Below are 15,199 nucleotides of genomic sequence, written 5' to 3'. Positions count from 1 at the left end.
AAAGGCAGGAACCTTTTAGATTTGGGTAAACCCGAACTGGAGAAAATGTGCTTGGTTAAGGTGGGGGTTAAACAGTTAATCTAAAAAATACAGCAAAAATAAAACATATTTCATGTCGATTTGCGTTGATGATGATTGCTCTGCTTTGGCAAGTGCTTGACCTTCTGGACCTTTCTCCGCGTGATGACAATAAATATAATTGCCTTGGTAGAAGCAAAACAGTCACTTCTGTCGCACACAAATAATTTGAAAGGGAATTTCCTAATAATCCTCGTCATCACAAGCAGCCCTATAGACCCATTGACCTGTGAAATGAATTGGCTTTGAGCACAATGTAATCTAAATACATGCGAGCGCGTATCAGCTTTCCGCCATAAATTCACACATGCATTACAAGCCGCTGACACAGGCGCACACCACAGTGCACCGCGTTTCAACAGTTCTCCTACAACAGTAGATATAGGCATAAACACATTCCCGCTAAGAAGTCTGTGATTGTGAATGTGATAGCCTCAGCAAACCCACGGCACCCAGCCATAATGCATCACACGTTTTAAATCCCCCATTCAAAACGCATTACACCACCATGTACTGTATATGTAGAGATTGCTCTTTGACAGTTGGCTTCCATATATTTACATGTAGTTTTCATTTTCCAAACAATATTGTGGGGTTATAGTTTGGGATTACGGGATTTTTTTTTTTGTCGTCGCGTCTCATTTTACGGGGGAAAAGAAGGGCACGAGATTCCTCCCTTCCCGGTCCCTGTTTGCTATTCATCCGGTGCTAGACTCAGCATTATGCTCTACAACGTATTCATGACTTGTAAAGTACAAGTGTTTGAACTAATGCATCCCTGAAAGACTATGAATAACAATGTCACCTCACATATCCTTAATGAAAAGCAGGCATTTCGGTTTGTTACAGAGGCTGGATGTGCAGACTGCAGCCGTTTTGGCAAATGAGAAGGGGAATCGTCTACACATGTACTTTTTATTTGCTATTTATTATGGACATAGCAATTAACATTGGACGAACCAGATGCATTGTTTAAAAGTATTATAGCACATAACAATTTTTCAACTCCTGTCCATAGGGGGCTTTTAGGTTGCGATAGATAAAACACACTTTTAACAACTAGGCACATCTTACACATGGGAACAACTCTGGCTCGATTTTGGCCACTGTTTGCGCTCTCTCCTAAAGGTGTTAAGATTAGTCTGCAGTTTTCACATCTGCGCACTGGACAAATAGAAAAAAAAACTTCAAACAGATAGATAGTTTAATAGTTAATACGTTGCTTAAATGCAATCCCAATACTTTAAAATCTCTCATCCCTTAAACCAAGTTATCCATCCCTCCATCTTGGTTTGCATCCTTGGTACTGGTACAAAAAAAAAAGTTCTGACCCGGTGCGGGGATCTCAAACGCAATATTTTAAACAACACAATTTCAAAGTGTTACAAATATTCCGGCCAAAGCTGGCGGATTTCCATCATGACACCCTGAGGACCCCATGGTGGCACAGATGATGCACAAATACCAAAGTGGGACAGTGCGTAACTGTGCTGCAGCGTGCATCCCACATCCTGGGGTAGCCGAGTGTGAAAATATAATGAGGGAGGGACGGCGTGGCGCTGTCTGGGGCGAGGCATACTGAGGCGAAACCTCACGAAAAAATAATAGCAGCGAAATAAAGCAATACCGCAGTGCAACATGGATAAGCAGCCTCGTTTTGGTTATGGGGCAATAGGCATGAAGACAGACAGAAACAGATGAGAAAGCCAGTAGTTCTGTGTGTGTGGGTAGGGGGGGTATGGAGTATAGAGAAGATGCAGTAAGGATTGGCTGCATGCAATTTGAAAACTTGTTAAAGTTTGCATGTATAGGCCCAAAGTGAAAGTGGCAGCAAGGCAGCCATAACATGCATCTGTTCTGTTTCTGTTTGTTTGGTTTACTTATCAAACAGTGTGGATAGAATAAAGGATTGTTCTACTGTAGGGACAGACACAAAAACATAGACAAACATAGTAACATAAGTCTGATGTATGCATAGTGCTTATAGCAGAAGCTAATTTGCTGCACGCGTCCCTCGATGGGCAAAACTGTACACATACATTCTGTTAACAACTTAGCAATGCCACCAAGATCATGTAATAATACTGCATTCTTATTTGATCTGTAAATGGGGTCTATCTCAACTTTTTTTTTAATCTAGCCATTGGCCCAAGCGTACTTGACATTACATCGGCACCGCTCTCTCTCCGGAGAACATCCAATGTTAAAACAAAGTAGGGTCACAGCACTTCATGCATATTGAAATGTTGCCAACATCAATTTTCACTGCTGTTCATAATCAGGTGACTGACAGGTAGGTCACGGGGTCAGATACATCAGCACTTTAGCAACTTCTGGCTGTCCTTGACATGCACTGGTCTGAGAGTGTGTGTGTTTTTGTGTGTGCGTGTGTGCATGTAGATGTGTGCACTTGTGTCCACGGGAGTCTCCTGAAGCATATGTCCCAAACCTGGACAGGGACCCTCAACAGCTGACACACAATTTACACCAAATGTGCTCAGACACAGCGCTGTCCCCTGTGCAATGGTTGACCAAAAGATAAACTGCAGGAGCTTCATTTTATTCTATGCTATATTTACTAAAATAAAGCATCATAATTTGATCAAGCCAAATACATACGCCTATATAAAAGAAACATCCTCCAAGTTATTTTTTTCCAAATGAAACTGGCATTTACATTTACTCATTATTGCCAATTGCTATTGATATCTCAGCCAAAAACTTCATTCGTACATTTCTGAATGACTTCTGAAGCCGCATGACCTCATAGAACACTTGGTACTCTCACATGAGTAACAACAGGACTACTTAGACTTGCATTACAGCATATCCTCTTGTACCAGGTTTGGGGCCTCTGAATTCTGGCATCTCCACACTGGCATGCCATTGGCTGCCATTAGAGCTGGCACGGCCCTCAGTCCCTGGCATCATTATGTTGGCACGCAGCAGCAACAACAGGAGTCCGTGCCCGCTGTGTCCTGCTGCAGCGAGCGTCTGTGTCGGCTCTCATAACAAAAGCGCCTGTACACGATGAATGGTATAGAGCGCATCAATATAAATACATTTGTAGAAATAGGCAATAGACACAATGATTTCAAGACTATGTGTTTTTGTGTGGGTAAAATTGGACAGGCCCGAAGCCAGATGCACAGAGATTTGACAAGGCCCATCTGTGATCCTTCTCCCCCCCCCCCCCCCAGAAAAAAAAAATGCCCGTTCGGCTCTTTATCCGAGCACAAACACAGCCAATAATCCAGACACAGCAGAGCGTGTAGGACGGAGGAGGGAGAGGCCACAGGAGCTATAGCCAGATGGGGACAGCTCAGAGAGATACAGGAGGAGATAATGGTGTTACTGCTGTTTGATGTTGGACTACAGGTATATAGGACTGGTATTGGCCTCGTGTCAAAATTCCCTTTTGGATTTAGGAGCAAGATGTTTAGCATGGTTCAATGCAAGAAATCTTTTTTTGTTTGGATTACTGGAAAGTATAACCAGCTTTGTATGTCTCCCTCCACTCAACAATGCCGGAATGCATTGATGAATGACACAACAGAACCCATTCCTATATAAAAAAAAAAAGCAAAGCCAAGTTTATAAATGCAATCAATCCTATAACATGTCAGTCAGTCATGTACTGTGCTTCCCGCTTCTGGAATTTGTTAACGTTTAACAAAAATCGCATGAGAAAAACAAAAAGACATCTCTCCGCTGTCGTGTCTTTCAAAACCTTTTTTTCTCCCCTCTCTACACAGAAGAAAATTGCAGACACAATTTCACAAAAGCACACACGGCGGAGAAAAATCCATCATGGGAGAATTTCCTGTAAAGAATGAAGTCCATTGATCACCCAGATGGCGCGCTATCTGAGGGAGATGGGAGGCAGTGGCAGGGGCTGAGACAGGCAGGGCAGATGTATAGAGGGAAGTGTGGAAAAACGAAAGGAAGGAGGAGCGCTGACGAGAGAGGGATGGACTTTCTATTTCTGAGCACAAAATTTATCACAAGTCCCAACTTTATTTTTGTGGTCTCTACAAGTTACGTCATCTGACTTTTCCTGTCCTTTTCTTGCTCTTGCTGTAAAACCTTTAAATGTGAAACTGCCAAAGCTTTGATTGAATTTTGGGGTGGTTGTTTCTACTGCAAGCATTTTCAAGTCTTGATTTAAAAAATGTATATGATGACATTATGTGGACAAGTGTTAATAGCATTTGAGACAAGCCCAGCGCTCAAGGAAGATTTATTCATCACTACTTTTCAATATACATTTTGTTGCCATGAACTATGAGACCAAGACGTTATCATTGCTAGAAAGGTCTCATTTTTTCAACAGCGATCTGTCTTACAGTTTACTAAGCTTTGTTTGTTTTACACTGTAAGTGAGGTATACATATAATATAATATATATATAGACATAGCCATACAGAAATACAACTGGATCCCACTAAAGCTCGAATAGTATGCCACTTCAAAAATAAAGTACTTTTTATCCATAAAACCCTTTCCTTCTGGGGGCTACCACAACAAAATATTACATAACATGGCTTTTACACTGGAAAGCCAAAGTGCAACTATTTCCGATAATCCGGGTTTAGGACCAGCACAAAAGATTACCTCAGCTGGGTCCCTTAAATGCCTCAGGTATCATCTTTTGTTTTGGGTAAACCCAAAAAACTGCTGAATCCAGGTCAAATGTTCTAACATAAATGGTCAGCAGGGGCCAATTATCAGTACAAGGGCTGTGGAAGAGCTCGATACCTTGCACATTATGAAACGCAGTGCAATAGTCTGGCAAGAAACAGCCCCTGTCTGGGAAGCTTATAATGGATCCATTTGTAAAAGTGATGTTTAAGATGTGCCGCAAATTTAATGTTCAGGTGGTTTGAAATCCGAGAGTAAATGGAGAGTGGGGCATCAGGCAAGCTGAAAAAACTATAATGCAATTATATGGCATGGTTTGTGAGAACTTTTAAAGGATTTTTACTGATCGTCTGATTACGGGCACACATGTTAATGTGTGTCCGTAATCACAGAACTAACCGCACAGAACCGCACAGAACTAACTGTTTACACATGTACACAGAACCGCACAGAACTAACTGTTTACACATGTACAAATCTTGTACAATCTCAAAGCTCCATACTTTATATTTATTGTGCTTGGGACTATTGACAAAGAAAGTTTTTCTAGTTTGAGCCAGACACTCTCACAATAATTCTCCTCTCACCATAGAGAAAGTAGATAGACCCCATAATGAGCCCAGCTTACTGTGACAGACCATCCTAGTGACTGACTACAATCTCCTTGTGTTCTACTCTACAAAATAGCTAATAAAAGTTATTACTGCATATTTTGATACAGTTTCGTTTCTACCAGAGCCGAGACGGTATAGACCTGATACAATAAGTATTGCGATTCATCATTAAAATGAACTGCAATAGCTTATCCTGAATGAATTGAATGAGAAACACAAGTTGATTTTTTTTTTTTTTTTCAATATATCAGTCAGACATTGAGCAAAACAGTTTAAAATCCGCAAATTTTATAAGTATCCTCTTATGTTTAAACCAGTCAGCACCAAAACAGGTATTAACCACATCATCTTTAAGTCCAAAACATTTGTATATAATTTGAGCTGAGTTGAGTATCAAAGGTACATGGCTTCCAATATGATACTCTAGGGCTGCTCGATTCTAGAAAAAATAATAATCACGATTGTTTTAGTAATAATTGAAATCACGATTATTCAAACGATTATTTGTTGCCTTAAAAAAAAAAAATCTTTATTTTATTTATTCATTTTTACTATTATTGTAAAAAACAACTATGGACTACATTTTCTTTGGACAATAAAAACTATAAGATAGACCTGCCCCCTGCTGGCCAGCCCTCACACCTGTCCAACAGAGCCGCGCAGCCTGATGTGACATCATCACACGGCGCTAATGTTTTTATGTCGGACCAAAGCATGAGCCTTTAGCTCGTGAAATGCGAAGGGAACAGAAACAATCATCTCAGCAGCATGAAATAATAAGAGTTTGCTTTGAGCTCCTTCTGCTCCTAAAAAAGAGTTTTAGACTTTTCTACTAAACAAAACCAGTGCCTGGGCCAAGGATATCGAGGCTTCTAAACAGCTGTTCTCCTTTCATCACAAGGTGAGCACTTAACAGTAGCGCTACCTCAAGAGTTAGGTATAAAAAATATTAGTACTATATTATTTTCAGTTCTATCACGCTGCGCTGGTACTTCGGCTGATCAGACGCCTCACACAAACCGCGCAGGACGGAATTTTTGCGCTTTGGATGGACGAGCGGGAGAGCATCCTTAATAATCTTTTTTTCTCGATTATGCTATTTTTGTGATCGTCTAGTGTAATAATCGAAAGTGTAATTGAATTTCGATTAATTGCACAGCCCTACGATACTCGTATCACTACAAAGATGTACAGTATTGCAATATCCAGCCCTATTTTCTTCCATATGCACTTTTAGCACTTGGAATATAAATGATGAAGCAAACAAATGGGACTCCAATACCAAAATGAGAAAAACGGTCTTTTCCCAATTATTCTCATAAAATTTCTGTCAAGCTACTGACCTTGAATTAACCTTTCCGTTGAAACAAATTCAGTATCACCATTTTATCTAATCCATTCTTTGATAATACTGTCATGTTCAATGAGCGTCTGAACCAGAACAAACAACATTTGTATTTAAAAGAAATCAAAGCTGCTTTAATCTCCTATTGGCTTCTTTCTCATATGACAAGTCTCTATCTGTAATTGTAAAATCTTCACCTGCAGACTCGTCCTTGTCTATGAAATTTTCCAAGAACAATGTCTAACCCTGGTGGAATAAGTTTTACCACACACACGCACACACTCACGCGCACACGCACACACACCACTTGTTGATGGATGCATCTGTCATTTTCGAAGCCACAATTCCCCAGAAACAGGCTGACCACGACGCACCTCCTGAGCCCCCTTACAGCGCCCCAATCTGGCCCCATCCTGATCTATCGGTCTGCTGTTCCTTCTCCATTTGTGGGGCCGATCCTGAATTAGTTTGTAGCTTCTCCCGGTATGACCCTCTGTGCCTTGCAGTGTTTCCTATAACGTCTTTGCTATCACACCAGTCCCACAGGGGGGTCAGCGAGACAATGTCACAACTAATCATTTAATATCAATCATCGGCCCTTGTGGCTGCACTGTGATGTGGGTGCCAGATTCTCATTATATCTGCAAGCAGATGGGGGCGGAGGGGAAAAAAAGGTGAAAAATGTGTGCAGAGGTGTTGAACACGGTAATAACCAGGTATGATTGAGTTCCGAGGACAAAAGTCACGCCTGTATTTAAGTGATATTATTGCATATTATAGTTTGCTTTGCTGTTAGCCTGATGAGCCAGGGCCATCGGAAACTCTGCTCACAGCCAACAATTCTCACTGTTAGACTTTAGAGCGGTCCGATTTGCACATGTCTGAAATGCGGAGGAAGACATTTTCGCTCAAAATACCTTGTGAATTCAGAGCCATTGCTATAACTTTGCTCACCGCTACTCAAAGATATAAAATGAGATCCCAGACTATAGCAACCGTCTTGCTGGCTGGGCTAGAGTTAGGGTTAGCTATTGTGCATATCCAAATCTCAATGCATATTGACGTGAGACCTTATAGCCTATATGCCAGAGTTATACCTCATTTGAAAGCCAAGACCTTCTCATTTCTACAGTAAAACTATGTGTAAGATCTGGGTAAGTAAACATGGCCCGCAGGCCAAATCCAGCCTGCGAGATGATTTAATCCGGCCCCTGACTTGTAGAGCACAAATTCCTGAGTATGTCAACAAAAAGAGTAAGTCTCTAGCAGCCCATTACTGTGTGGAGTTAAGCTTTTTTTGAGGAAATAACCAGAATGCTCATTCAAACTTAAATTAAGAAAGGAAAGAATTCCACAAATGTCCAGCAGAGGGCACTGACATAATAAGAGATAGGATATAAACAACACATTATAGCCATGTGGTAAATGTGGGCCATGGCTGTGGCTACAATAGCACCTAACCACCACAGAGTGTGGAGTGAATGAATAATAACTACAGTATAATGACAGTGTACTTTGAGAAACGTGTGACACAGGCTTGTAAAGAAATAAAATACAAGTGTAAGCAGTTATTGTTATTTATTACAGTCCTGCCGGGCATTTGACCAAATCAGCACTATTTTAAAAGCACAGCTCATTATTATTTATTTATTCTAAAAAAAAAAATCTCAATAGTATTTTCCTGTTTACATTATATACGGCCCCCAGCCCGCCAAGGAAGCTGGATGTCGGCCCACAACTTTAATGAGTTCGACGCCCCCTGCCTTAACCCTAACTCGAGCCCCCTGATCAGGAGGGATGGCAAGTAACAGGTTAAAATCAATTCTACTGCAGTGTACAACTGTGTAAAATATAGCTGCCCCATAATGCAGTCAAATCAACAAGTTACGGGCACCACTAAAAGCCCTTATGAGTTCCAGGCCAGGACATTACTTAATATTTTTATCATTGGAGGTCCAGAGTAAAAATAAAAACTCGCCAGGTGTCAAAACTGTCTTGCAGTTGTACAATGACTGAGCAGATAAATTAGTTAAGACTAAAGAAAATCTGAGCAGGCTGTAGTTGGGAAAATTACATGACATTCTTTAAAGTCACAGAGCACAATAGGTTGTTACTCATTTTAAACAAGAGGTTACTATATTCTCTACATTTTATCATATTTTTGCGGATTTTGACCCTGTTAGTTTGAGGCTTTCTCAGAATCCGAGGGTTCTGGACAGCAAACATAAAATAAACGCCAACCACCGCCAACAGTTTTCTTCCATGCAGTGAGTGTAAGAGCATGTCTCTGATGGCTGGGGGTCGTTGCACTTCCATGCAAGTGTGAAGAGCTATTTCAAATGGTCATCATACCACTGGGAGAGACATGAGAGGAGCTACTGAAGGGGTGAAGAACTCTTGAGTGGAGGAGAGCAAGCCGACGGAAATAGACACAGGCTATCACACACAAACAAATAAAACAGAGCTTTCAGACAAAACCCTTTTAAGAGTTGGCCTGGGATCTCCTGACTAGAATTGTGACCAAAGGATAAATCCATGGAGACTTAGTGCCATTCAATTCCATCGTTCAGTGGTCCACAGCTAGGCAGCCACTGTGTAAAGCTGCTTAGAAAAAGGCGAAAGAACTTGTAGCTTCAGCAAACCTAATGGACCGATATAGAAAAGAAATGTCGTAGGATTGAAGACATGTTCTAAAGCCACTCCACTTTTTTTCAGTTCTTGCTTTTAAGAACTGAGCTAAAGGGTTTTTCGACCTGTAGCCTTGATTTACCAACACAGATTTCCCAACTTTAAAAGTCCAAAAAGAGAGAATGAAGATGTCTGACCTGACCGCAGTTCTCTGAAAGTTTTTTTGCGCTTGACGTATAAAGGAAAGCCATCTCTGATCTCAATCCTGACTTGCCTTGACTTTACCGCAACAGGCAAAGTGATCCATGGCAAACATGAAAGGCAATCATGGACGGGGGAGGTCAGACGCGAACGGAGCAGGCGAGGACAGCGTGGACAGAGAAAAATGGTGCGGGACAAAGCAAGAGTTAATGGAGACAAATGGGAAGACGAGCTGCGGAAACGGTACGGCGGGAGAGAGAGGACAAACAACAACGTGTGGTTAGAAAACAAAACGCGGCTCTGTGTCTTACATGAGCCTTAACAAGATCCATCCCCTGCATTTTGACCTTTGTGGTTAAAGGGAACACAGAGGCATGTTGTCAAGACTAATATACACCATTATCTGCCCACTCCACACACACACACACACACACACACATCGGGTGGGCTTACTCAGCGGGACATGGGGTGTGCACATGCGTCATTAACGAAGGAAAATGCGGGGAAATGAATGAATACTATAACGGAAAGATAAAAAGGTTGCCATGTGCCCCCTTGGCGTTTCACTGAGAACAAATGAACAATCCCAAGAAACAGAGTACGTAAGGAAGGCATGTGAACAGTCTGGAAAATGAAGCGAAGGTTAGTATTTGTTCTGGTGAAAGGCATAAGAGCAGAAAGTACTCAAGGACATGGAGGCTCTGCTCAGTTGTTGTCTTTATTAATGTCAAGCTAATGTACAGCTATACGTAGTTGTGGCTAACCTATGCCCTTTCCATTATAAATGTGCAATAGTTGATTGAAAGGCCTTTATGCTGAAATAGGTCTTGTTAGAGTTATGTTGTTGTCGTTTCAAATTCTAGTTAACAGAACAAATAAAAGATAATTGATTTTCATGAAATGTTCTTTTTTCTTTATTCACTGGTTTATTATAACTGCTGCCCCATGTTGTGTATATTTTAGATTTTGTTCAGTACATAGCGTGTGTTTTTTTGTTGGTTTGATGGAACAAGGGATTGTGCGCTAATGTTGATTCTCTGCTGACAAACTGAACTGAACAAAGGCTTACTATACTATACATGCCTTTCAGCCATGTAACTTTTGTTGTTATGGCGGCTATTTTGAATACCTAAGTAGAATTATGCAGTACTGCCACATGTAACAATATCTCTACTCGGATGAAAATGAAAGACAACTGATTGACAGTGGCATTTTATGTACTCGTAATTATTGCTCAAGAAGATAACAGTAAAAACACGGTCACAGAGTGTGCACGTTTATGTGAAGAAACCAGTGACTCAGTGTTTAAGCTACTCAAGATGTTAGCATGCTACTGGTTAGCATTTAGCTTAAACAGCTCAGCTCTGACCTCTCTAAGAGAAAGTCCTTCACCACACTCCTTGCCTAGCCTTGGATACAACATGTGACAGAGGTCAGAGCTGGGCTGTTACTGTAGTATTTCCTCAGTGTTCTTAGATGTGAGACGTGTTAAAGCCATTGACTGATGACAGTTGCTAACTGGTAGCATGCTAACATCTTGAGCAGCTTAAACACTGACTCAGACCGCGACCCTGTTGACATGACAAACTGTACAAATCACAGAGAAAGGTTTTCTGTTTCCTCTTTGATGTGAAATTTAGTCTGAGGAGTGAAGCAGATTATCAGTAAATCCTGCTGTGGTTCGACAGACAGAGCTGCTACGTCTGTGCCACATTTGCTGGTTATATCACATAAACGTGCATCTCTGGGGACATGTTTTTACTGTCTTCTTCTTGAGCAATGATTACGAGTACATAGACATGCTATTGTCAATGAGTTGTCTTTCATTTTCATCCTGAGTAGAGACATTGTTACATGTTGTAGTTCTGCATAATGCTACTTTGGTATTCAAAATGGCCACTGGAACTATGCGTGATGTCATTGGAAACGTATGTATATGACCACTTTTGCCATACTGCCACTGTTGTACATACCGTGGTTTATTTTCTCCTCACATGTGATAACTCTCATTTTATTAAACAGAGTCGAGGAAAGCGTTGACAGGGGACAGGCGCAAAGAAAGACCCAGGTCTTTTTTTTGCTTGAACACGTCCTTTGTGCCGGTTACCTCCAGGGTAAATACATCAGTGCTGTTGCATTCTGCTACTGTGCATTGACCATCTAATTGCAACTCATTGATTTCCACTACGAAAAAGGCCACTGCTCTCGAAGCCTGTTATTACAAGGGTTTTCCTAAAGGTTGTTGCATCAACGTAGCCCCAAAACTACTTAAGACTGATCAAAAACGATTTTATGACAACAACAGAAGCCTGAGGGCTGTGATCTGAAAAGATACGCTTTAAGGCTTACATTAAAAAACGTGTTATGAATGCATTTGTAAAACTCTAAATTGTATTTCATCGGCTTTACTGAAGCAGATTGGTGCAAACTTTGTTGATAATAGCAAGAGACAGATATTCTTATTAAAGGGGGGGTATTATGCTAAATCGACTTTTTCAAGCTTTACATCATGTTATTATGTCATTCCCTCATTAAAAACATGCCTGAAGTGTTGCCTTGGCACATTCACGTATTTTTGAGTAATCTGTAAAAACTCTGATGGTGGCCATTTTAGGGATAGGTTTGCCTGAGTCCTCCTCGGAACGCCCCCACCTCCTGGAGACGCCTCCGAGCTTTCGTCACCAGCCGAGTAACCAACCACTGCTCCTCAGCAGAACCCCCTCCCCACTGATGCCACAGACAGCGTGTGGAGGGGGCGTGTCGGAAAGGGTCAGAGGTTCTTAAAGAGACAGAGGCCTATTTCAAGACATTCGCTACAGCCATTTTGAGAGAGCAATTTTATACAAGGCAGTTATTTTAATTTACTGCATTTACAGACCAACAGAAGGTTTGCTCATCATTGTAGTGTGCTATAGACTGGTGCTATGTGATTGAAAAAAGCATAATACCCCCTCTTTAAAAAAAAAAAGAAGCTTGTCAAATGAAATTGCAACAGACCAACTATCGAGAGGGCTTCCAAAGTATATCTACAGTGCCAACAGGATGGGTGACAGACCATTTTCAGGGTAAAAGTTCATAATCTATTATTCTTTTGCTTCAAGTGTTCAAGCGTGTATTATCTACAGAATGAATTTGGACAACAATTGATGTAAGCTGCCACACTATTGTAGACATCACTTGGCTTAAAAGAATTGGTATAAGTGTAGTGAGATTTGAATCCAGCTCAAGCTTGGCAAGGTCAACACATTTTAAAGCTTAAGTAAAAGGGCGTCATGAGTTATTGAAAACATATATTAGTTCTACACCTGTGCTTCCTAGTAGCCTAAGTACTTTTTAAACTCATAATAACGCACAGTACTAAATCCTTCATTAATGTGTTTACAAGTGTAATCTGGTTAGACAGATCTGCCTCCTGTTGAACACTCTAATTAGTGCGACGTGTTGTGAGTTATCTGACTGATGTCCTAATGAGCACGGGATTATCGCTGTGACAGAGATCGCCTCTGTTCTCTCCTGTCAGCCACATCCACTTTCCATTCCACCGGTCTCCTCCTTTTATCCAAGAGTTGTTTTTTTTTCATCTTTTCTCAACTCTTCCCTGTTGTCGACAGTCCCTTATTCCCTGTTTATCAGTCATTCTCTGCCCCATTGCTATCGATTTCTACGGAGGCCACATGAGGACAGACTTTATTAACTCTGACAGGTGCAGGTATTTTATCGAGGCATCCAAAAACACACCCCTGAAATCACAATATCACCAAAGCACAACATCAATCATGTGCAGCGCTATAATCTCCGACCAATTTATGGTTGTAACATAAATTATGATCATCAGCCTTATGCAACCTCAAAATAAAGATAATATTATGCACAATTTTGACAGCTTTCAAAACAAGTATAACCAGTTTGGGCTTTGTGTCCAACCCTTGCTCTGCATTTGCTTGTGCTCGTTCACAATTTCTTGGACCACTTTTCACACCGGCCACTGCAGATCATTGCTATCTGGAGCTGAGTCATCACAAATAGGCCATTCACAAAATCACTGAAAAGTTACCACTTGTCAGGTTTCAATGCGTCTTGCACACAGTCATGCTGCAAAATTGCCCATTTGGTACATACATGACCAAAGCAGTGCTACCTTAATGGTCATACTGTAATGCCTGGTTGGTCTAAATGTCCACAGCCACAAACTCTTCCAAGCTATACTTACAGGTGTATCTCTGACTTATGAGGGGACATTATTAGCTGTAATTGTCCCTGTTTAACTGTGACATTTTATTAAAATGTGTGTCTTGAATGCCACGTTACTTTAAGCCCACACACACGTCGGTAGATTTTCTATTCATTACAGTGGCCCCTCTTAACAACATTCCCCACAGCCTTTCACCAACATTGACCTTAAGAGCGATATAAACCTTTAGCACCATCTTTTTTTTTTTCACTCTTCTCCCTCTTCTCCACTCGCTCCCTCTCTTCTTCTTTTTGGATGACGTGCAGACTCCAGCATTCATCATCACCTCCTTAAGGTCATGTATTGAGCGAGCAGCTGCAGGAGTTGCTTATGAGGTGTGAACCGGCATAGCACATTAGCATGTTTGGTGTTGATCCTTCTTCACCTCCTGTCGCTTTTTGTCTAGTTTTAACTTATAACATGATTAACCTCTTAACCCCGGCCTTAACCGAGTGCATTTTCTCTAATTCAGCTTTACCCAAAAAAGCCTCATCTAAACAGATAATTTTCTGCGCATTGTCGCCGCATTGTCATCACTTTTTTCTCATTGTCTTTTTAATGCGTTTTTGTCACTTTTTCGTCACTTTTTCATCTCCTTTTTGTCACATTTTTGTCAGACCTTTGTTGCATTTTCATACTCGTTTTAATCTCATGCCTGGTAGAAGGAGTGCGCAAACTCTCACTGACAATAGGAATATCGTGTGAGTGGCGCTGCATTGCGTTATGTGCCTGCGCCACTTGCGAGACGGCGTCGCTTGTAGGTCGACTGAGGCGTGGTTTGCAAGCAGCACTGAGAGCAGTGCGCTGATGGAAGCCTCACATTCATTTCCTCGTCAACATCGCGATGCCTTGTGTTCTTCCTTAAGCATTATAGGCTCTCACAGGTCAAACTAAAAACTTGATTAACCCCATTGCGAGCTAAATAATGTTTGTGTCTTAAGAGAAAGAGATGTTGCCTATGCCGGTCCTGCTGAGGCGTGGATCAGCCAAACTTAAATGCGAAACAAAACAAATGCACATGTTCACCCCTCACAACCCCTCTCCCTCGGCCCCTTCCCGGTCGTGGAGTCTGGTTGGAGGAAAAAGTGTTTCTCTGCCCCACGTACTTCAATGTGCTAAGTCTAGGAGCTGCAAGATCACAAAGTGACAAAATGTTATAGTCTGCGTTTTTACTTGGCCTCTATGGGGCAAAAACAAACTGGCAGATGCAAAGCATACATTTATTATTTCTTGGTGGAGGTAGGAAGTGTTCCAGACTGAAAGACTACAGACAACAAACACCTGAGGTATACGATTAATGCTATATGTACTGGAGCAGGGACAAAATGAGCTTTTAGAAGCCCTTTTTTCAGATTTATCCTATCATTCCAAGATCCAAAGTTATATTTTGTTCTGCATTATAGGACGCATCTGTTACAAACCAATCTGCTGTTCTGTTTATTGGATTTATCAAACCATCAT

The 15,199-nt window shown here is 41.3% G+C and overlaps 1 protein-coding gene across 1 annotated transcript in view; it reads right to left on the bottom strand.

The window, feature by feature from the left end:
* Positions 1–15,199, bottom strand: part of LOC306962074 (transmembrane protein 132D) — a 224,595-nt gene that overhangs the window by 149,275 nt on the left and 60,121 nt on the right. The window lies entirely within an intron of this gene.

Source organism: Gobius niger (assembly GCF_951799975.1).
Source record: "Gobius niger genome assembly, chromosome: 1".
Taxonomy (NCBI): Eukaryota; Metazoa; Chordata; class Actinopteri; order Gobiiformes; family Gobiidae; genus Gobius; species Gobius niger.
Note: the sequence above shows the minus strand (reverse complement) of the source record. Positions and strands in the feature narration are given on the sequence as shown.